General features: G+C 43.3%; 1 long non-coding RNA gene across 3 annotated transcripts in view; it reads right to left on the reverse strand.

Moving 5' to 3' along the window:
- LOC132395228 (uncharacterized) overlaps positions 1–18453 on the reverse strand; it is a 46196-nt gene extending 27743 nt beyond the window's left edge. Inside the window, exons 1-2 of one of the 3 annotated variants that reach the window (XR_009512545.1) lie at positions 18083–18453; positions 10099–10146 (exon numbers count right to left, since the gene is read on the reverse strand). This is a non-coding gene — a long non-coding RNA (uncharacterized LOC132395228). The remainder of the gene's footprint in view (positions 1–10098; positions 10147–18082) is intronic. The other 2 variants (XR_009512546.1, XR_009512543.1) reach the window with 2 other exon arrangements.
- Between the last annotated feature and the right edge of the window lie 5335 nt (positions 18454–23788).

The raw sequence follows: 23788 nt of genomic DNA on the forward strand, positions 1-23788 counted from the left end.
ACAAGATGATTTCAAAAGTATACATATTGGACTCCAATTGAGGAAGCAGTTTCCAAAGAAATTCTGTCATTGGCAGATTGAGATCAATAACTACTTCATTCCTAGAAATAGTTATACCTGTGAACCTGGGATTTTAAAATGAGAAAATAAATTACAATTTTTCTATTTCTCTTCATAATGTCAAACCTGACTTTCATTATTAGAGTCAGGCATTAGCACTGCCCCCTGCTAATTGTATGAACTCCCTGTCTTGCAAAGGATCTAAATTCATACCCAAACTCATTTTACATTAAAAATATCAAAGAATGGATGGCATTTATTTCTTTTTCTGAAATTATTAGTCTTGTTTGAGAATATCAGTTGCTCTATAGAGTGAAAACAAGCCCTTCCACAATTTTATATCCCCAAGAAAGTGAAGAAAGGTAACTGGTGACTTAAAATTGCTTTTTTCAGAAAGCTAGCTAATAGTTTTTCTTTGGTAACAAGAGAAATTGCTGGAAGTACTTAAGTGAGTTAACATCCATGGAGAGAGCAGACAAGTTAATAAAACATACAGCTCTTCTGAACGCGTTTCAAACAAGTAGGCCGAGTTTGATTTATTGTTTGCCTTTTTCTATTCTTCCCTATTGTCTTCTATTTTCATTGTTATGAATATCTTCTGAGATGTGCCTTTTAGTCCATTGATTCCCCACAAGTGCCCTCATTCTAAAAGGGCACACTTATAAGCTGCAGTTTTCAAAACCAAACCTTGACATGCTGACAATTGAAATTGACTCCATACAGCAAATATTTGGACTGGCTTACATTTATCTGTAGCCAGCACGTGCTTAGGTCTTGTTTGTGTAAGAGAGCCTGATTCTATTCATTGAATATGTTCTCTAACCCCGTCGGAATAGATGGTTGGTTTTACTTTATGTTAAAGCTTATAATTACTTGTTTTTATTGCAAAATCAGAATCAGAATTATGTTTAATAACACTGGCATATGTCCATGAAATTTGTTGTTTTATGGCAGCAGTATATTGCAATACATAATAATAAAAACAACAAATTACAATAAATAAATAAATTATATATAGGGAACCTTGATACGCTTCCTTTACTTTTACCACCTACCACCGCCCAGCTTCTCGCTTCAACCTTTCTCCATCACCCACCCATCTTCCCCCTCACTTGGTGTCACCTTATCACCTGCCAGCTTGTACATCTCCTCCCCACACCTTATTCTAGCTTCATCCCCCATCCTTTCCAGTCCTGATGAAGGGTCTCAGCCTCGTACGTTGGCTGGAGTCAGGGCTTTATGACTAAGAGAGGTCCACTGATCCTCCAGGTTCAGGAGCTCAGCTCAGGGCTAAGAGCCCTGACACGTAAAACAAAACTGTTATGGAAACAGCAGTGAAGAATCCTTCTACATCTGTGTGCAATGGTATTCCTGTGTCTCCAATCAGGACTTGCACGATTGCCAGTAGTGAAGATCAAGAGGAAGCTCCTGACATGCTGAATGAAGCCTTGAACACCATCAGAGATGGCGGACCTTCATTGCTGCCGTAAATGCCAGCGGTGTAATGGGCAGTAAATAATAAGCATAGATGCTGCCAGTTCTGCTGAGTTCCATCAGCATTTTGTGTGTGTTCGCTTATTTCCATGTACTTTGCTGCATTCTCAATCACATTACAGACTCCCAGTGAATTGTTTTTATACTGTAGCATCAATGAACCAGATAATTTTAGAAAAGAACATTGCTTTACTACATTTCCTAAGAATGCAATGTTGATTTAATCCTTTTTTTTCCTAATCATGTTTATAATTCCTTGACAACCTCTGATGTTGGCTGTGGGAGGAGTCAATCTGAAGAAAAACATTATCCCCTAAACTAAATGGAATTAAACTACGTTTTAATAAATGTTCACATAGCAAATAATAGTTACCATTTTCATTTAGATTGTGTGAAACTAAGGCTACTCTGGTCAACTACAGCTACAGACTCTTCATTTTAAAACACCTTCGATTTTAAACCACTGTCAAGTAGAAGGAAATTATAAAATCAGAAAATTCTGGAAATACCCAGCATGTCAGGTAGCCTCTGACTGCAGAAGCAAGAGAGTGAAGATGTTGTAAACACTGCAGCCACTTAATTTGCACGCCTTCTGTACTCTGTCAAATGGTGTGCCAAACTAATTAAATGAATAATTGCCTGTCTGAACTAATCCCTTGTGCCTACACAGTGTCCTTTGTCCTCAATTCTGAGCACATTCATGTGCCTATCTGAGACCCTCTGAAATGGTTCTTGTCATATTTACCTCCAAAATTGTTAAACTTATCCAGAGTTTCTATGCTAACTTTATTTGCACAATTGTGGACTCAATTTGAGCTTTGAAGTCAAGACAGGAGTCAGGCAAGGCTCTGTGATGTCAGTGATATTGATTAACTTGGTGATTGGGTTGTGAGGCAAACAATGAAAGATCAACAGAGAGGTGTTGGGTGGACTCTATTCTCTACTTTGGAAGACCTTGACTTTACGGATGAATTCACATACTATCATATAGACACTAGCACATGCAAGAGAAAACACAGCACCTGTGTTTCTTTGTTGGACAGCTTGAACTCTCAGTCAGCCAGAGAAAGACTGAGCCCGTGATCCTCAATGTAGTCTCCTGTCAAAGCATATGGTTTCGACTTACCCAGCACTGGCAGATTCACCAACCTGGGCACCATCATTCCGCAGGGTGGTGGGACCCAGACTGGCATCCAGTGCAGGCTCAGCAAAGCTAGAAGTTCAGTGAGCAGCATATGGGGATCAACAGTGTCTAGGCCAAGGTGAAGCTATACCAGAGCTGTGTTCTGTCCACACTCTTGTATGGGTCAGAGTGCCGGCACATGACAGAGAGTGACCTTGCCATACCATGAGTCTCCGGAAGATCCTCCGAATTTTCTGGGCCAAGAAAGATCTCTAACCACACCCTACTCCTTCATTGTCACCCTGAGGACGTGGCCGCAATCATCATGAGGAAACATTGGAGGTGGATTGGGCAGATGATGAGAAGAGAGGCCAACTCCATCATGAAGAAAGCACTTCACTGGACCGCTGAAAGGCAGAGGAAACGCGGGAGACTAAAGATAACTTGGCGCCTTACCGTAGAGGCAGAAGTGAGGACCCTGAACCACACCTGAGGTGCAATAGAGAAGACGGCCAAGGACAGACAGATCGAGGAACTCCATTGCTGCCCCAAATACCAGTGGCATAACAGGCAGTAACTAACTAGCTATAATTGCCTCCGTTACTATCCCGACAGTGCCCTTCAGGCACTCACCACTCTGTGTAAAACAATTTCCTCCATCTGCTTTGAACTTACTCCCCCCCACCTTAAAAGCAGTGCTCTCCAGAGGATACAATCACTGTCTCCTCGTTAGCAGTTAACACAGAATCACAGAACATTACAGCACAGAAACAAACAGGAGGAAATCTGCAGATGCTGGAAATTCAAGCAACACACACACAATGCTGGTGGAACGCAGCAGGCCAGGCAGCATCTATAGAGAGAAGCACTGTCAATGTTTTGGGCCAAAACCCTCCGTCAGGACTAACTGAAAGGAAAGGTAGTAAGAGATTTGAAAGTAGGAGAGGGAGGAGAAAATGCAAAATGATAGGAGATGACTGGAGCGGGTGGAGTGAAGCTGAGAGCTGGAAAAGTAATTGGCAAAAGGGATACAGAGCTGGAGAAGGGAAAGGTTCATGGGACGGGAGGCCGAGGGAGAAAGAAAGGGGGAGTGGAGCACTGAAGGGAGATGGAAAACAGGCAGACTGTTGGGCAGAGAGAGAGAGAAAAAAGGGTGGGGATGGGGTAAGAAGGGGACGGGGGCATTAACAGAAGTTAGAGAAATCAATGTTGAAGGCCATCAGGTTGAAGGCTACCCAGCCGGTATATAAGGGGTTGTTCCTTCAACCTGAGTGTGGCTTCATAGAGGACAGTAGAGGAGGCCATGGATAGACATATCAGAATGGGAATGGGACGTAGAATTAAAATGTGTGGCCACTGGGGGATCCTGCTTTCTCTGGCAGACAGAGCGTAGGTGTTCAGCGAAGTGGTCTCCCAGTCTGCATCGGGTCTCACTAATATATAAAAGGCCACACCGGGAACACCAGATACAGTATATCACACCAGCCGACTCACAGGTGAAGTGTCACCTCACCTGGAAGGACTGTCTAGGCCCTGAATGGTGGTGAGGGAGGAAGTGTAAGGGCAGATGTAGCACTTGTTCTGCTTACAAGGATAATTGCCAGGAGGGAGACAGCACAGAAACAGGCCTTTTGGCCCTTCTTGGCTGTGCCGAACCATTTGTCCCACTGATCTGTACCTGGACCATATCCCTCCATACACTTCTCATCCACATACCTGTCCAAGTTTTTCTTAAATGTTAAAAGTGAGCTGGCATTTACCAATTCATCTGGCAGCTCATTCCACACTCCCACCACTGTCTGAAGAAGCCCCCCACCCCATGTTCCTTTTAAACTTTTCCCCCTTCACCCTTAACCCATGTCCTCGGGTTTTTTTCTCTCCTAGCCTCAGTGGAAAAAGCCTGCTTGCATTCACTCTATCTATACCCATCATAATTTTATATACCTCCATCAAGTCTCCCCTCATTCTTCTACGCTCCAAGGAATAAAGTCCTAACCTATTCAACCTTTCTCTGTAACTCAGTTTCTCAAGTCCCGGCAACATCCTTGTAAACCTTCTCTGCACTCTTTCAACCTTATTAATATCCTTCCTGTAATTTGGTGACCAAAACTGCACATAATACTCCAAATTCGGCCTCACCAATGCCTTTATACGACCTCACCATAACATTCCAACTCTTTTCTCAATACTTTGATTTATAAAGGCCAATGTACCAAAAGCTCTCTTTACTACCCTATCAACCTGTGACGCCACTTTTAGGGAATTTTGTATCTATATTCCCAGATCCCTCTGTCTACTGCACTCCTCAGTGCCCTACCATTTACCTTGAATGTTCTACCTTGGTTTTCCCTTCCAAAGTGCAATACCTCACACTTGTCTGTATTAAACTCCATCTGCCATTTTTCTGCCAACTTTTCCAGCTGGTCCATATCCCTCTGCAAGCTTTGAAAACCTTCCTCACTGTCCACTACACCTCCAATCTTTGTATCATCAGCAAATTTGCTGTTCCAATTTACCACATTATCATCCAGATCATTGATATAGTTGACAAATAACAATGGACCCAGCACTGATCCCTGTGGCACATCACTGGTCACAGGCCTCCACTCAGAGAAGCAATCCTTCATTACCACTCTCAGGCTTCTCCCACTGAGCCAATGTCTAATCCAATTTACTACCTCACCATGTATACCTAGCAACTGAATCTTCCTAACTAATCTCCCATGCGGGACCTTGTCAAAGGCCTTACTGAAGTCCACGTAGACAACATCCACTGCTTTCCCTTCATCCACTTTCCTTGTAACCTCCTCAAAAAACACTAATAGATTTGTTAAACATGACCTACCACACATAAAGCTGTGTTGACTCTCCCAAATAAGTCCCAGTCTACCTAAGTACTTGTAGATCCTATCCCTTAGTACTCCTTCCAATAATTTACCCACTACCGACATCAAATTTACCAGCCTATAATTTCCCAGATTACTTTTGGAGCCTTTTTTAAACAATGGAACAACATGACCTATCCTCCAATCCTCCAGCACCTCACCCGTAGATACTGACATTTAAAGTATATCTGCCAGGGCCCCTGCAATTTCAAAACTAGTCTCTTTCAAGGTCCAAGGGAATATCCTGTCAGCTCCCAGGGATTTATCTACTCTGATTTTCCTCAAGACAGCAAGCACCTCCTCCTCTTCAATCTGTATAGGTTCTATGACCTCACTACTTGTTTGCCTTATTTCCATTGACTCCATGCCAGTTTCCTTAGTAAATACAGATGCAAAAAAACCATTTAAGATCTCCCCCATTTCTTTTGGTTCCATACATAGCCGACCGCTCTGATCTTCAAGAGGACCAGTTTTATCCCTTACTATCCTTTTGCTCTTAATATACCTGTAGAAGCTCGTAGGATTATCCTTCACCTTGACTGCCAATGCTACCTCATGTCTTCTTATAGCCCTCCTAATTTCTTTCTTTAGTATTTTTTGCACTTTTTATACTCCTCAAGTACCTCATTTGCTCCCTGTTTCCTGTATATGTCATACATCTCTCTTCTTTATCAGAGTTCCAATATCCCTAGAAAACCAAGGTTCCTTATTCTTATACACTTTGCCTTTAATTCTGACAGGAACATACAAACTCTGCATTCTCAAAATTTCTCCTTTGAAGGCCTCCCACTTACCAACGACATCCTTGCCAGAGAACAACCTGTCCCAATCCACACTTTTTAGATCCTTTCTCATTTCTTCAAATTTGGACTTTTTCCAGTTTAGAACCCTAACCTGAGGACCAGATCTATATTTATCCATGATCAAGTTGAAACTAATGGTGTTGTGATTACTGGAACCAAAGTGTTCTCCTACACACACTTTAGTCACCTGTCCTAACTCGTTTCGTAATAAGAGATCTAATATTGAATCCTCTCCAGACGGTACCTCTATATATTGATTTAGAAAACTTACCTGGATGCATTTTACAAACTCTAACCTGTCTAGACCTTTAATAATATGGGAGTCCCAATCAATATGTGGAAAATTAAAATCCCCTACTATCACAACTTTATGTTTCCTGCAATTGTCTGCTATCTCTCTGCAGATTTGCTCCTCCAATTCTCTCTGACTATTGGGTGGTCTATAATACAACCCCATTAAATGAGGTTTCCTGTTTCTCAGCTCCACCCACACGGCCTCGGTAGACAAGCCCTCTAATCTGTCCTGCCTGAAGTTTGAAACATCAGAACCCTGGAACATTAAGCTGCCAGTCCTGCCCCTTCTATAGCCAAGTTTAACTAGTGGCTACAATGTCATAAGTCCACATGTCAATCCATGCCCTCAGCTTGTCAGCCTTCCCCACAATACTCCTCACATTGAAATAGACACTCCTCAGAAGATTATTACCACCACACACAACCCTTCTATTTGTGACTTCGCATGAACCTTTTACATCATTTATTTTCACTGCCACTCCACTACTTTGGCACTCTGGTTACCATCGCCCTGCAAATCTAGTTTAACCCTCCCCCCCACCAATAGCACTAACAAACCTCCCCGCAAGGATATTGGTCTCCTTGTAGTTCAGGTGTAACCCGTCTCTCTTGTACAGGTCCCACCTGCCCCAGAAGAGGTCCCAATGATCCTGAAATCTGAAACCCTGCCCCCTACACCAGTTCCTCAGCCACATGTTCATCCTCCAGAGCATCCTATTCTTACCCTCACTGGCACATGGCACAGGTAGTAATCCTGAGATTACCACCCTCGAGGTCCTGCTTTTTAACTTCCTACCAATCTCTCTGTACTCACTCTTCAGGACCTCCTCACTCATTCTTCCTACATCATTGATACTAATGTGTACCATGACATCTAGCTGCTCACCCTCCCATTTCAGAATGTTGTGCACGCGATCAGAGACATCCCTGACCCTGGCACCCGGGAGGCAACAAATCATCCGGGAGTCTCTGTCACGACCACAGAATCTCCTGTCTGTACCCCTGACTATGGAGTCCCCTATCACTACCACTCTCCTCTTCTTCCTCCCTCCCTTCTGCACTGCAGAACCAGACTCTGTGCCAGAGATCCGGCTTCTGCAGCTTGTCCCAGGTAAGTCATCCCCCCACCAATAGTATCTAAGTCAGTATACTTGTTGTTGAGGGGAATGGCCACAGGAGAACCCTGCACTACCCTTTCCGCTTCCCTCACCTGATGGTAACCCAATTACCTGTGCCCTGTTCTTTAGGTGTAACTACCTCCCGGAAGCTACCATCTATAAACTGCTCAGTCTCCCGAATGATCCGGAGGTCCTGCTCCAGTTCCCTAATGCAGTTTATTAGGAGCTGCAACTGGATTCACTTCTTACAGATATCGTTGTCAGGGACACTGGAGGTCTCCCTGACTTCCCACATCCTGCAAGAGGAGCTTTCCAACATCCTGCCTGGCATTCTGTCTACTCTAAACAAAAACAAAACTTACCGGAACCTACCCTAGCCTCTGCCTGTTCACGCCGAATCCTGATTGAGCCAAAGCCATCCCACTCTGACTCAGTCCACTCCGATGATGGCTACTACGACAATGGCTGCTGTATATGGCATCTTTTCTTTTTAAACCTTTGGCATGCTATGTCACGCGCCTGCACTGTTTCCTCTTTTCCCCAATCAATTTTTTTAAAAAACATCTTCCCTCCAAAATGCCTTTACCTCTTCACTCTCCGCCTTTTGCTTCGATTTGTTAAACAATGTGCACTTCTTACAGACAGGTTTTAATGTAAAAACCTTTTTATGCTGCTGCAGAAAGAGAGAAAGTATTAAAACACTCCTAGTAGCTTTCAATTTTAATTTCAAGATGCTATCTCATTTCCTGTACGCAATGGTAATCAGGAGGAGCCCTGGTGAAGGGTCTCGGCCTGAAATGTTGACTCTTTATTCCGTTCCATAGATGCTGCCTGATCTGCTGAGTTCCTCCAGCGTTTTGTGTTTGTTGCTCTGGACTTCCAGCAACTGCAGAATCTCTTGTGTTTATGGTAATCTAGAAGTTTGGTAGTTAAAAAGAAGTATGTACTGAAACTTCAGATCGAGTTCAATATTCCTGCCAGATGTACTGTGCTGTGCCCCTTGTTGCATTTGGCAGTATATATGAGTATGGCTGAATGAAAATGAACAAACTTGAACTTGACTCAAACTAGTAAAAGCCTAACTAAACTAATCCCTTCTACCTACACAATGCTCATTGGCCTTCATTCTCAGTACATGCATGTCCCATTCCAAGCGCCTCTTTAACGCCTCTTTTGTACTTACCCCCACCACCAGCCCAGGGCTTGCACTCCAGGCACTCAGCGCTCTCTGTGTAAAGGTAAAACAGTTTTCCCCATACATCTCTGTTCAACTTAATGCAGAGCTCTGTGGAGCCTGCAATCACTGTCTCCTCTTTGGTAGCTAGCACCGGATCAGTGAAATGAATCTGCTTTTTACCGACTGGTTTCAATGAAAAACCACTGACATTTAATCTCAGATTGAACAAAGTGTAACAGAGGTTTTAAATGGCATATTATACAGTTCATGCCAAACAGTCTTCTTAACTGTGAAAAAATAAACTGACTTTATGTGGAACTGTACCCTATTCCCTAAAGGATAAATATTATGTCAATTTTTCATGGATTTTAAAATTAATTTTTACTTTTTTTCTTGTTATCTCCTCCTGTGGTGCAGGTCGAGATGTTTCAGTGAAAGATAAGAAGGGATAAGTCCTATAAGGTCATTAAAATAAAAACTTAGCTCCGTCTTTAAAGCTCCCCCTCCCCAGGCAATTAATCTAATCAACCATTCTGATTTACCACCTCACCCTCTCTATTACCTCAGTCACTGTTCTGTACTATGAACACTTTTTAGAATGCTGCTTACATTGTAAATGTACACTGGTACTGTATTTATGCACATTTTATTCTACATTTGTATTCTAACTTTATTGTTATATAATGCTAAGTTTTTATAATTGGCAAATACCGTTGCACACTGCGCCCTGACCAACAAGCCACAACAAATTCTTAATACTTGTAAACATCTATAGCAAATGCAGGTGATCCTTGATCCTGGAAGTGGAAGTGATAGGTGGATCCAGGCGAGGAGGGATGATGTGCTTATAGAGGAGGCAACAGGGGCCGGGAGGTAATAGGTGGCGGCTACAAAGTGCTCCAGAGAATGGATTCAAGTAAGAGAGGTGGAGAAGGCAGACAGGAACAGTGCAGAAAGGGAGGACTGTGTAAGTGATGGGCAGATGGAGTGGATGGAGGAGAAGAGAGAAACAAAGTGATGAGGCACTGGCTGCAGGTGTAGGGTGATCTCGGTGGGTCAGCAGGTGAGGAATAAGAGAGATGGCTTGAACATTTTACTTGAAATTTCAGAATTCTATGTTCTTAGAATTAAGTTGAAAACTTACCCGGTGGAATACGACATGCATTTCCTCTAGTTTGCTTTTAGCTTCATCCTGGCAATGGAGGAAGCAGAGGACAGGCGGGTCAGAGTGGGAGTGGGAGAGGGGAGTGGTTAGCTTCTGGGAGATCCAGGACTCTATGGTACCTGGAGCTCAAGTGCTTGGCAAAGTGGTCAGCTTGGTCGAACCAATATGGATGAAGCCACATGGAGAGCACTGAATGCAGTATGCAGGTGTGTGGAGGAGGTGCACATGGAAAGGTTGTTTCAGCCCTGAATGGTGGTGAGGGAGGAGGTGTAGGGACAGGCACTGCATCTCTTACAGTTACGAAGAAAAGTGCCTGGAGAAGGGGAGGGACGAGCAAGCCAGGGAGCCTCAGGGAGAATGGTCCTTGTGTGAAGTGAAGTGGGGAGTGCAAGGGAAGATGTGAATGGAAGCAGGGCCATGTTGTAGTTCATGAAAGTGACAAAGAATGGGGTGGTACAGTAGCGTAATAGTTAGCACTACGCTTTACAGTACCAGTGACCTGTGTTCAGTTCCTGCCCGCTGCCTGTAAGGAGCTTGTATGCACCCCGCCCCACCCACACGGATTTCCTCCCACAGCCCAAAAGCATGCCAGTTGGAAGGGTAATTGGTCATTGTAAATTGTCCCATGATTAGGTTAGGATTAACTTGAGGTTTGGTGGGCGATGCAGCTCAGGGCCAGACAGGACTACTCCATGCTGCATCACAATGAAATAAAATCAAAATTAAAAGTGGTGTGCTGGGTCTGTTGGCTGGTGGGTGGAAGGTAAGAATCAAGGGGACTCCATCCATGCTCTGTCCTGGAGGAGGTGGACTAAGATCAGTCGAGAAGAGAGTGGGGGCTCTGTCAGCCACAATCGGGGAAAAGTCCTGTTTTTAAAAGAAGAGGGACCTCTCAGGTATCACAGATTGGAAAGCCTCATCTTGAAAATAGATGCAGTGGAGACAAGCCAAGAGAAAGAAATGGCACCCTTGCCAGAGACTGGTTGGGAGGGGGTGCAGTACAGATGACAGTGGGAGTTGGGGGGGGAGTAGATAACTTCTCTCCCAAGATGGAGACAGCAAAACTAAGAAAGGAGAAGACGGCAGTAAATAAAATGAAATTGGCAAATTCAGGAACCACCACCAATGCGGTCATCAATGTAACAGAGGAATAGCCAGGGTAGGCTTGGAACAATGACTGTTCCATGTAACCAAAGAAGTAGTTGAGCAATATGGAAAATTGCCCAGACTTGTCCATATTTTCAATATTTAAAGAGTTTTTCTAGAGTTGCAGGGTAAGAAATCAATAGTTCACCTATGTGTCATTGGGTAGTTCATTAATAAACACTGCTACCTAATAGCTTCAGGGCTAAACACAGGCTGTCTAAGATACCACAGCAGAGAATAGGAATTAATGGATCTTTCTGTGGTGGCTAGTTCTGCTTTTACTAATTATATCAATGATTTTATTGAATAAACTAAATATACTATTTCTCAGTTCACCAATAGCAGCACATGCAGCACCAGCAATTACTGATCAGACTTCTCTTTCTGTACATTCTCCCTGTGACCGTGTGAGTTTCTTCCAGGTGCTTTGGTTTCCTCCTACTTTCCAAAGACATACGGGTAAGGGTGGGTGGCGTGCATGCTATGGTGGTGCCAAAAGCATGGCAAATCTTGTGGGCTCTCCCAGCATATCTTCAGGCTTTGCTGGTTGTCGATGCCCTCTACAGTGCCTATTGTCTTGTTCATTATTTATTGTAATGCCTGCACTGTCTTGTGCACTTTATGCAGTCCTGGGTAGGTCTGTAGTCTAGTGTAGTTTCTTTTTTGTTGTGTTGTTTTCACATAGTTCAGTGTAGTTTTTGTACTGTGTCATGTAGCACCATGGTGCTGAAAAACGTCTTGTTTTTACTGTGTACTGTACCAGCAGTTTATGGTCGAAATGACAATAAAAAGTGACATGACTTGAATTGATGCAAATGTATGTTTTGATGCACATGTGACAGACACAGCTGATCTTTCAAAATTGCGTAAGATTGTGAGTTGTAAGGAGGCATTAGGCCCGGATGCTTTTGCGATCCAAAGGTTCTTCTGAAATCAAAATTGAGGCATAAAACTAATTGCTTATGATAGTTTTATTGAGTGTTACCACAGCAAAGGAGAGAAAGGAAAAAGTGTGGCAAGAGACATAGAGAAAAGGGAAAGAACAAAAAAGAGTGGAGCAGGGAAAGAGAAAGAACAAAGGTGGACTGGTCTTCTTGTAGCATACTGTACCTCTCATCCTGTGTTGCTCCAAGGAGAAAAGGCCTATTCTCATAAGGCATGCTCCCCAATCCAGGCAACATCCTTGTAAGTCTCCTCTGCACCCTTTCTATGGTTTCTACATCTTTCCAGTAGTGAGGCAACCAGAACTGAGCACAGTACTCCAACTGGGGTCTGACCAGGGTCCTATATAGCTACAACATTACCTCTCAACTCCTAAACTCAGTCCCATGATTGATGAAGGCCACTGCACTGTATGCCTTCTTAACCACAGAGTCAACCTGCGTAGCAGCTTTGAGTGTCCTATGGATGCGGACCCCAAGATCCCTCTGATCCTCCACAGTGCCAAGAGTCTTAACATTAATGCTATATTCTGTCATCATATTTGACATCCCAAAATGAACCACCTCACACTTATTATCTGGGTTGAACTCCATCTGCCATTTCTCAGCCCAGTTTTGCATCCTATCAATGTCCCGTTGTAACCTCTGACAGCCCTCCACACTATCCACAACACCTCCAACCTTTGTGTCATCAGCAAATTTACTAACCCATCCTCCACTTCCTCATCCAAGTCATTTATAAAAATCAAAAAGAGTAGGGGTCTCAGAACAGATCCCTGAGGCACACCACTGGTCACTGACCTCCATGCAGACTATGACCCGTCTACAACCACTCTTTGCCTTCTGTGGGAAAGCCAGTTCTGGATCCACGAAGCAATGTCCCTTTGGATCCCATGCCTCCTTACTTTCTCAATAAGCCTTGCATGGGGTACCTTATCAAATGCCCTTCTGAAATCCATTTACACTACATCTACGGCTCTGCCTTCATCAATGTGCTTAATCACATCCTCAAAAAATTCAATCAGGCTCGTAAGTCATGACCTGCCTCTGACAAAGCCATGTGGACTATTCCTGGTCTTATTATGCCTCTCCAAATATTCATAAATCCTGTCTCTCAGGATCTTCTCCATCAACTTACCAACTACTGAAGTAAGACTCACTGGCCTATAATTTCCTGGGCTATCCCTACTCCCTTTCATGAATAAGGGAATAACATCTGCAAACCTCCAGTCCTCCGGAACCTCTCCAGTCCCCGTAGACAACGCCTCCATGACTTCCTCCTTTTCTGCAGCCGTGACACTATCTCTGATGAACAGTGCCACGCCCCCACCTCTTTTGCCTCCCTCCCTATCCTTTCTGAAACATCTAAAGCCTGGCATTTGAAGTAACGATTCCTGCCCTTGCACCATCCAAGTCTCTGTAATGGCCACATCATCATAGCTCCAAGTGCTGATCCATGCTCTAAGCTCACCGGCTTTATTTATAAAACCCCTCGCATTAAAATAGACGCATCTCAAACCATCAGTCTGAGCGCATCCCTTCTCTATCACCTTCCTATCCTCCCTTTCACACTGTCTCCAAGCTTTCTCTATTTGTGAGCCAACATCCCTTTCCTCCATCACTTCAGTTCAGCTCCCACCCCCAGCAATTCTAGTTTAAACTCTCCCCAATAGCCTTAGCAAACCTTCCCACCAGGATATTGGTCCCCCTCGGATTCAATTCCAATTCGTCCTTTTTGTACAGGGCAAGAAGCAGATGCTAAAGAGTACCCCAGTGGCTGTCCCCCTTAACAATAAGTATTCCTGCTTGCGTACTGTTGAGGGGGGAACGGACTACCTGGGGGAAGCAACAGTGGCCGCGCCTCTGGCACAAAGTCTGGCCCTGTGGCTCAGAAGGGTGGGGAAGCCATGATCATTCTTGTATTGAATAGCCATGATCATATTGAAAAATATTGTGAGCACACAGGGTCAAATAATTTATTTGTGATCTTAATTTTCAGTTTGCAAAATGTTTCAATTAGGTTGTTTATTTCATTTTAATAGGTTTTGGTTGTTTCCGTTGAGTAACCTTGGCAGATAGGTATGCTCAGGCTGTGCCTTCAAGAAATCCAAGTGAAAGACTTTCTCTAGAACTTGGAACATAGAACACTACAAACTCTTCAGCCATTATGTTGTGTCAACCTGTTATTCTATTCTAAGATCAACCTAACCCTTCTCTTGTACATAGCCCTCTGTTTTTCTATCATCTATGTATCTATCTACGAGATTCTTAAATGTCCCGAATATATGTGCCTCTACCAGCACTACTGGCAGGGTGTTTTGCACTCTCACCACTCTCTGCATAAAGAACTTACCTCTGACATCCCCCTATACTGTCCTCAAATCACCTTCAAATTATCCCCCCTCGTATTAGCCAATTCCATACTGGGGAAAAGCCTTTTGTTTACCACTCCATCCATGCCTCTTATCATCTTCCACACCTCTATCAAGTCATCTCTCATCCTACTTTGCTCCAAAAAGAAAAGTCTTAGCTCACTCCACCTCTTTTCATAAGACATGCCCTGTGGGCCATGCAGCACCCTGAAGCTTCCACATCCTTGCGGTAAAAAGATGACCGGAAGAACTTCCATGTGCATTCCCTTTGTTTCTGACTTTCAACAGCTTCTCTACCAATCTGAACCCCCTCTGCCTTTACAACAATTCTATCAGGTTCAATCATCTGCAGAGCAGTAATTGTTTCAGAATTTAGCAACTGAAAATTTATTTTATCTAGAGTGGAAAAATATTAACAACCTTTTCTGAGTCATTTCCTTCAATTCTGGAAACTCAGTCAGGCATTTCCAGAAGTAATGTTTATTTGTTTTTTTATGTGTCAACACTGTATGGCACATTAAAGATGGATGAGATCTTTTCCTGTTTGGTATTATCATGCAACAGAGAAATTATATTTGTATAAAGCTATTTTATTTGTCAATTTAATCTACTTCATGAAATAGAGTCATAGAGTTAAAGAACACTACAGCATAGAAACATAGAACAGTACACCTAGTCCACGCTGATCTATTATTCTGCCTAATCCCATCTGCCTGCACCCAGACCATGGCTCCCCATGCCCCACCTATCCATGTACTTATTCAAATTTCTCTTACATGTTGAAATAGCCACTCTCTGAGCAAAGACGTTCCCCCTTATGTTCCACTTACACATTTCATGGAGGGGCAGAGCAAAGTCAAGATAACGCTAAATGGCAACTCCTTTACTGGCCTCTTTGGAAACAGCTCTAGTTCTATCTTTGATATCTCCTTTCTTTCCTTTTCAATATTCTTTTGAAAACCCTGACGTTGGGTTACACTCTGACTTTGCGCTCTCAGGGCCTCACAAACGGCCGCCTTTACATATCCCAAGGATGTGGCCTGGAAGCCTTCAGCATTCCAGATTTTGATGCACCCATCGTTGGTAGAATGTCAGATGGAGGTGAGAGGGCATACAGGAGTGAGATATCCCAGCCACTTGAGTGATGTCACAGCAGCAACCTGACACTCAATTTTAGTAAGACCATAAAGCTGATCATGGACTTCAGGAAGGGCAAGACGAGGGAACACAAATTCTCATAGATATTATTGAACACCAACTAGACTCTATAAAATGGGGATTGTTGATAATCATTTATGCTGGAAATGTAAAAATGAGGTGGGCACATATTTTCACATGATTTGGGAATGTTTCATGGTCCGTCCATTTTGGTGTAAAGTTCTTGATTGTTGGGGAATTGGTTGGGTCCTACACTGCCCTTGTGCCCACGGCTCTGTCTCCTGGGTGACAGAACGATGATACCTAATGTAAACAATGACAAATTTACTATTTTAAAGATGGGTCTCATCACAGCTGCAAGAATTATATTGCAAAACCGGGAAAAACCCAGATGTCCCACTGAGGGAATGGACTGGAAATAGTTAAGGTTTCATCATATGAACACATGTTGGGAAGAATTAACAGTGAGGGAAAAGTGCAAGATGTGTGGGATCAATTTTGGTTGTATGTTAATTTAAGCTTAAATTGAAAGTTTTTTTCTGCTTCTTAGTTTTATATGTTTTCCTGTCATAGGATAGTTGTGTAAATATGCTGTGCTGTATCTGCTCTATGATATGCTGTGCTGCTTTGTAAAATAAGAATAAATAATTAAAAATTTGAATTACAAAAAAAAGAAATGGAGAGAGTGAGCAATTTCAAATTCCTGGGTGTCAAGATCTCTGAGAATCTAACCTGGTCCCAACATATCAATGTGGCTATAAAGAGGGCAAGACAGTGAATATATGCCATTAAGTTTGAAGAGATTTGGTTTGTCACCTAAAACACTCAAAAACCTCTACAGATGTACTATGGAGAGCATTCCGACAGTCTGCATCACTGTCTGGAATTGGGGGGGTGAGGGAAGCACAGGATCGAAAGAAGCTACAGAAAGTTATAAGGTTAGTCAGCTCCATCTTGGATACTGACCTCTGTAATATCCAAGATATCTTCAAGGACAGTTCTTCAGAAAGGGAGCATACATCATTAAGGACCAACATCACCCAGAATGCGCTCTCTTCTCATATTTCTGCTACCTTTCTGTTACAACAACAACAGAAGCCTGAAGGTACACTCTCATGATTCAGGATCAGTTTCTTCCCTTCTGATTCCTAAATGGACAATGAATCCATGAACCCTAGCTCACTTTTTTATATTATTTTGGTTTTGTACAATTTTTGATCTAACTATTCAATATACATATACATTCTTACTGTACATTACTGAGCTTAGGAGGATGATAGCACCTAACGGTGCCTCCTTTGTTTGCATCTTCAGAAACAGCTCTACTTCTTTCTGTAATATCCCTTTTTTTTCCTTTTCAGGATTCTTTTGACTTCATGCTGTCTTCAGTTCTTTGCGGAAATGTGACCGGCTCTCGGGATCTCACAAATGGCCACTATTCGACATGCCAGGACGTAGCCTAGAAGACTAATGTGCCATCAGGGCGCCATTTCTTTGTGGCTCTGGAGGTGGACGACTCGAGGTCAGTGCCACTGCCTGGTGCAGCATGGGAGATGGAAGATCGAAAGCAGTAGGCTGGCTGCTGGCTGGGTGCCCAGAGACCCAAGTTCTTTGGGCACAGAGCTCAGACTTTTAACACCATAAATCAGTGAATTGCTTGTTACGTCTCCCCTCTCGCTGTGAAACAGATACACATCTTTTTCCCTTATTAAGGAGAGAGAGAGAGAGAGAGAGAGAGCCTGTGGTACGTCAAATTACCAGGTGAACGAATAGTCTTTGGGGTACTGCAAGTCTGTGTCTTTATTGATGCTTTGCTGCATGCTTGAGTGCCTGGTGGGGGGGGGGTGCTGATGCTTTTTTGTTGGTGGGGGAGAGGGTCATTCATTTGCTGCTGCTTATGTGTGAGGGGGGGAATTGAGGTGGTTTAGGGGTTATAGTGTTCTCGTGCAGGTGTAAGAACTCTGAACTAAACACCGAGGTAAACCATAGTCAATGAGGCAGATCGCAGTAAGATTAACCGTTTACTGTTCACTCTTCCACATTAACGTATGGTGAAAACTGTTGATAAAACAATACAAAATATATACAGTATTTGTTCCTTCTTGTCATTACATTTACAACATTAATACTTGTAAAAGTAAAACTACAACAAACTATATTACATTAAAGTACAACATACAGTCAGAATCTACCTACGCCATCAATTGGCTTTAAATACACTTCACACAAACTATCCAGCAACACTTTCAGTAGCACAAGACAATAAACTTTATTAACCGTCATTACTTTTAACAGAATCAGTGTTAACATTTTTACTTCAACGGATTGATTGTCTTATGAACTTACAGCGTTGCTTCTATGATGGTTCTTAGTGCATAGAAAGAAAACTTTTCCTGCACTGATCCTGCACACACAAGCCCCCTCCTTCCCGTTTCTCCAAACCGGTATTTTCCCACAAGACGCGGCAAAAACGGGTGTGACGTCATCGCATACCGCGATACATCACAGACAATGAATTTACTTTCAACAACCTTAACTTTAACTAGAAAATAATTACAAATGAATTACTGAAGCGAAAATGTAATAAAGCTAAACAAATGCCTTAAAGGAAACTCACTCCCCGCCTGACCTTTGTAAGGTCAGCATGAACATGATACAAAACTTCAGTCTCTAAATCAGTCTTTAGGTAGAAGTAGAACGACTTCTGCAACTGGCTTTTGGTAAGTTTTCACATCACCTTGGTCAGAAGTTGTGTACAAAGTGTTCAGTGGTACATATTGATTCTTTGAGGTAGGGGACTCCTGTTTGTATTTATATTTGCGGCTAAATTTCCGAGTCTCTTGCGGGTTTGACCAGCTCAAATGTTGCGCTCGTTTGAGTTTTCTCTGTTGGTGGCTGTCACAGGAAGGGGAGTCCGGTGAACCAGGATGTCTGCACCAGACAGGATGCAGGTAAGGATCACGATGCATGGTCTGCAGGGTTATCCTCGGTACGTACATAATGCCATTGTTCGGGCTTTGAAGACAGACGGATACATTGAACTCTATTATGAACGTACACGTAGAAACGTTTTGATTTATTATAAATATAACCAAGTACTACTTTGCTATCTGTGTAGAACTTGGTGTCATCCAGCTCTAGGTCTAGCTCGTCCTGGATAAGATCCGCCATTTCCACAGCTAGGACAGCTGCGCACAGTTCAAGCCTTGGAATTGTCGGCTCGGACCGAGGAGTGAGCTTCGCCTCACCAGTTACAAATCCTACTTCAACTTGACCATCCTTCCCGACTACTTTCAAGTAAGCCACAGCACCGATGGCCTTGGTAGACGCATCCGAAAACCGTACAATTCTGTGTGCGCTGCCTTGGTGGGTGAGGTCGCAGTGTACCTACGTCGGATATGAAGCTGTTTTAGGTATTGAAGTGAATCTCCCCAAGCCTCCCATCTGCATAGCTTGTCTTCTGGCAGGGGAGTATCCCAGTCGGAGAGCTCAGAGGTAAGTTCTCTGAGATGTAACTGGTGCCAGTGGACCCAAGGGATTGAAAACACTGTTGACAGTGGAGAGAGCTCCACAGCGGGTAAATGGCTTGATCACGGTTGGCACAGAGAACGTGAATGTGTCAGTCATAATCTCCCAAAGGAGACCCAAGCTCCTTTGTGTGGATATGGTTTCTCCATCTAAATCTAGGTCTTTGATTGCTGGAGCACAGTCATCATGTGGGAAGGCCTCTGTGACTGCCTGACAGTTTGATGCGAACTTATGCAAGCAGAGGTTTGACTCAGCGAGTGAGGCTTGTGTACGTCGGAGCAGATCGATTGCTTCGTCTTCTTTCTGTAGTGATATCAAGCCCTCATCGACATAGAAGTGCCTTTCCACAAACTTAACTGTGTCATCGCCATGCTCCTGTGCGCCCTCTCTAATGGCCCTTCGCAGCCCATAGATGGCCACGGCAGGTGATGGACTATTGCCAAAAATGTGGACTTTCATCCGGTACTCAATGACTTCCTTGTTGATGTCATTGTCCTTGTGCCATAAGAAACGGAGGAAATTGCGATGGTCCTCCTGTACTAAGAAGCAATGGAACATCTGCTGGATGTCCGCTAAGATTGCGACCTTCTCCTTCCGGAAGTGCAGTAGGACCCGAGAAGGGTATTGTTAAGGTCGGGTCCTGTAAGGAGCATGTCATTAAGGGAGACACCAGTGCACTGAGCACTGGAGTCAAAGACCACCCTGATCTGATTGGTCTTTTGTGGGTGGTAAACCCCAAACATTGGGAAGTACCAGCACTCCTCACCTTCTTTCAGTGGCGGTGCTACTTCAGCATGTCCATTAGCGAAGACCTTCTCCATGAATGCTACGTATTGTTGCTGCATCTCAGGTTTCCTTTCCAGGGTTTGTTGCAAAGACGTGAACCGCTTGACTACCTGCTCTTTGTTGTTTGGCAAGCACTAGCGTGGTTCTCCGAAAGATAATGGGGCAACCTATTTGCTTCGTTTCTGAAGACCTTGATGTCCATTATTTTTAAGAAGATGGCATCTTGTGCTGATGGAGCAAGTTTATTATCATGCTCAGTTTGAGCGAAGACTGACTGTCCCAGCGTCTTGTCGGTTACTTCACATTTGTTAAAGCCTTGTCGTGCTTCCTTGATACACATGAAACTTGTGCAGGGTTGAAAAATTGAATGGCGGCCACTGTCTAGCACATTGGTCTTGAGTGTGTTAACAGTTGGTTTGTGTACATTGCCAAGGCACACCTCTCCTATCACCACCCAGCCCAGATCCAGGCGTTGGGCAAAGGGGGTGTCGTGTGGTCCATTGACCTGTTGCCTGACCTTGTGCACCTGGAGAATGTCTCTTCCGAGTAGCAAGAGTATTTGGATCCAGTTCTGGGATGTGCTTGGCTATATGGTGGAGATACAGCTGGTGTCGCACTGCGCTTGGCGTTGGAATTTCGGAGTGGTTATTCAAAATTTCATTGCACTCTAAGAGTGGAGGGAGACGGATGACAACTTTACCATCCAGCCACTCGAGCTGGAAGGCTTCTGCCTTCCTGTCATATGTTTCTACACTGCCTGAGCAAGTTCTAAGGTAGTACAGGAACTGATTTCTCTCTACGTTGAACAAGTCAAAGAACTCTGGACTGACTAGTGAGCGATTGCTCTGATAGTCCAGAATTACATAGGCTTTGGTGGCCTGTCTTTGGCTCCCTTAGGGTACACCTTAGTGAGGCAGATCTTTGAACAAGAACGGCTTTACTGAGCTTGACCGCAAACTTCTGTACAGTTCAAGCTGACAACAGTTGTTCTGGAGTGATCCTTTCCCTCCCCGCCATCCTCTTGTGAGGGTGAAGGAGCTTTGTCAGTTTGCGATAATGGGCCGGGATGCATGGCCCCATCGTGATTAGTGCTGTTGCATTCCGAGCACTTCCTGGGAATCGTACAATCTCTAGCGAGGTCAGAAGTAGAGGAACAGCATTTAAAACATACTTTTTTCTCCTTGAGAAAGGCCATTCTCTTGTCAAAGGGTTTTTTTCTAAACGTTCTGCATTTTTTGAGGGGGTGGGGTTTGTTGTGCAATGGACAATTCTTGCTAGGGTCATTGTTAGTTGTGAAGACTTCAGTTTTACGCACTGAGACAGGTTTATTGATGTTCAAATTATTTGAAGTGGATTTAACTGGCTTGGTGTAAATTGTACTGCTACCTTGACTCATGAAGCTAGGGTTGTTTCGCTTCTTTGCCTCCTTGCACACAAACCAAGTGAAATACTTAAAGGGAGGAAATCGACCACCGTTCTCCTCCTTGTACTCTGAACCAACAGATACCCACCTTTCCTGCAGCCCAAATGGAAGTCTATCCACGATTGGTCTAATTCCGTATGAAGTATCTGGATATGACAGGCCAGTTAAATAGCCATTTTCTTTAGCGCCTTCAATCTCCATGAGTAAATCTCCGAGTTCTCTTAGCTTAGTGTGGTCCTTGGCTGACACCCCAGGAAAATTTTCCAGCCGTCGAAATAGTGCTGTTTCAACAATTTCAGGGGCTGCATAGCACTCCCAAAGTCTCTCCCATGCTTTGTGTAAGGCTAGCTTGGGGTTGTTGATGTACACTGAACGTATGTGTCTCACCTGTTCACATGATTCTTTTCCTAGCCATTTTGTCATTAGATCCAACTCTTGGGTTGCTTCGAGCTGGAGTCTGCCTGTAGCGTTGACGAATGAGGAGTACCATGCACGGTAATTTTCAGGCTTATCGTCAAACTGGTATAGTCCTGAAGTGATGAGATCTTGTCGTGCTAAATACTGTGCCATGGGTTCAACTGCCAGTGGCAAGCTGGTTGGGGGAATATGTCGGTGGGCATATGACTGAGGGTGTACGTTCATTATGGGATTTGCTGTTCTGAATTCAGCCTTTGCCTCTTCTCTCACCAAATCTGGTAAGTTTGGTGTCGAGAAGAATTTGTCATCAGCCCTTTCATTCTTGAGTTTGTCGCAAAGCTGCAAGGGTAAATTGTCTTCCTCAGATGGATGTGATGGAATTGGGCTTCTCTTTGACTCCTCATGAAATGGGACTTTAGCAAATAAGTATGGAGAGGAAGAACGAATCTTCAGGTCCATTTGAGATCGGAGGTATTCGCTAGTGCATTCCAATCTGGTCCTTTCTGAAGCAGATTTTACTTCATCTAGAACATGCATTTCTTCAGTACTTTCTAATATTTCCGCTTCCACCCTGGCAGCATCAGCTTCTGTGCATAGCATCAGCACTTCTAACTCTGTTTCTGTCCTTACCTTTTCCCTTTGGTTTTTGGCTTCTCTGGCAGCCTTTTCCATTTTCAATTTTGCTTCCTGTTTAGCGTACAACACTCGCACCTTGGTGGTTTCTGCTTTAGCTCTTATGTGGGCAGCCTTATTTGCTGATGCCCTACTACTCCTGGTGCTGGATGGCAACGACTTGATGCTGAATTGCGTGGCCATCATACCATTTGTCAAAACACCTGATAATGCTGCCTTTTCACTGTAGTGTTCTCGTACAGGTGTAGAAACTCTGAACTAAACACCGAAGTAAACCATAGTCAATGAGGGCAGGATCACAGTAAGATTAACCATTTACAGTTCATTCTTCCACATTAATGTATGGTGAAAACTGTTGATAAAACAATACAAAATATATACAGTATTTGTTTCCTTCTTGTCATCACATTTACATCATCAATATTTGTAAAAGTAACAAACTATATTATATTAAAGTACAACATACAGTCAGAATCTACCTACGCCATCAACAGGCTTTAAATACACTTCACACAAACTCTCCAGCAATGCTTTCAATTGCACAAGAAAATAAACTTTATCAACCGTCATTACTTTTAACAGAATCAATGTTAACATTTTTACTTCAACCGATCGATTATCTTATTAACTTACGGCGTTGCTTCTGTGATGTTTCTTAGTGCATAGAAAGAAAACTTTTCTCACGCTGATCCTGCACACCACACAAGCCCCCACCTTCCCGCTTCTCCAAAGCGGTATTTTCCCACAAGATGCGGTGAAACCGGGTGTGACGTCATCGCATGCCGCGTTACATCACAGACAGTGAATTTACTTTAAACAACCTGAACTTTAACTAGAAAATAATTACAAATGAATTACTAGAGTGAAAATGTAATAAAACTAAACAAGTGCCTTAATGGCAACACAGAGGTTCTAATGTTTAACTGTCATTCATTCTTTGGGGCACTCTTCTGTTTTTCTGGATGTTTGCAAAGAAAAAGAATTTCAGAATGTATATTGTTAACATTTCTTTGACATTAAATGTACCTATTGAAACCTATTGAAATTGATTTACTTATTTATTGATTTACACCTTATATTCTGTCTGGGAAGCCTTCAACTTGATGGCATGAACATTGATTTCTCTAACTTCTATTAATGCCCCCTCTCCCCTTCTTACCCCATCCCTTATTTATTTATTTGTTTGTTTATTTATTTATTCCCCCCCTTTACTTTCCTTGTTCTCTCTTTTCTCTCTCTGTCCCTCTCACAATCACTCCTTGCCT

This window comes from Hypanus sabinus, chromosome 1 (assembly GCF_030144855.1).
Source record: "Hypanus sabinus isolate sHypSab1 chromosome 1, sHypSab1.hap1, whole genome shotgun sequence".
In the NCBI taxonomy this organism is placed as follows: Eukaryota; Metazoa; Chordata; class Chondrichthyes; order Myliobatiformes; family Dasyatidae; genus Hypanus; species Hypanus sabinus.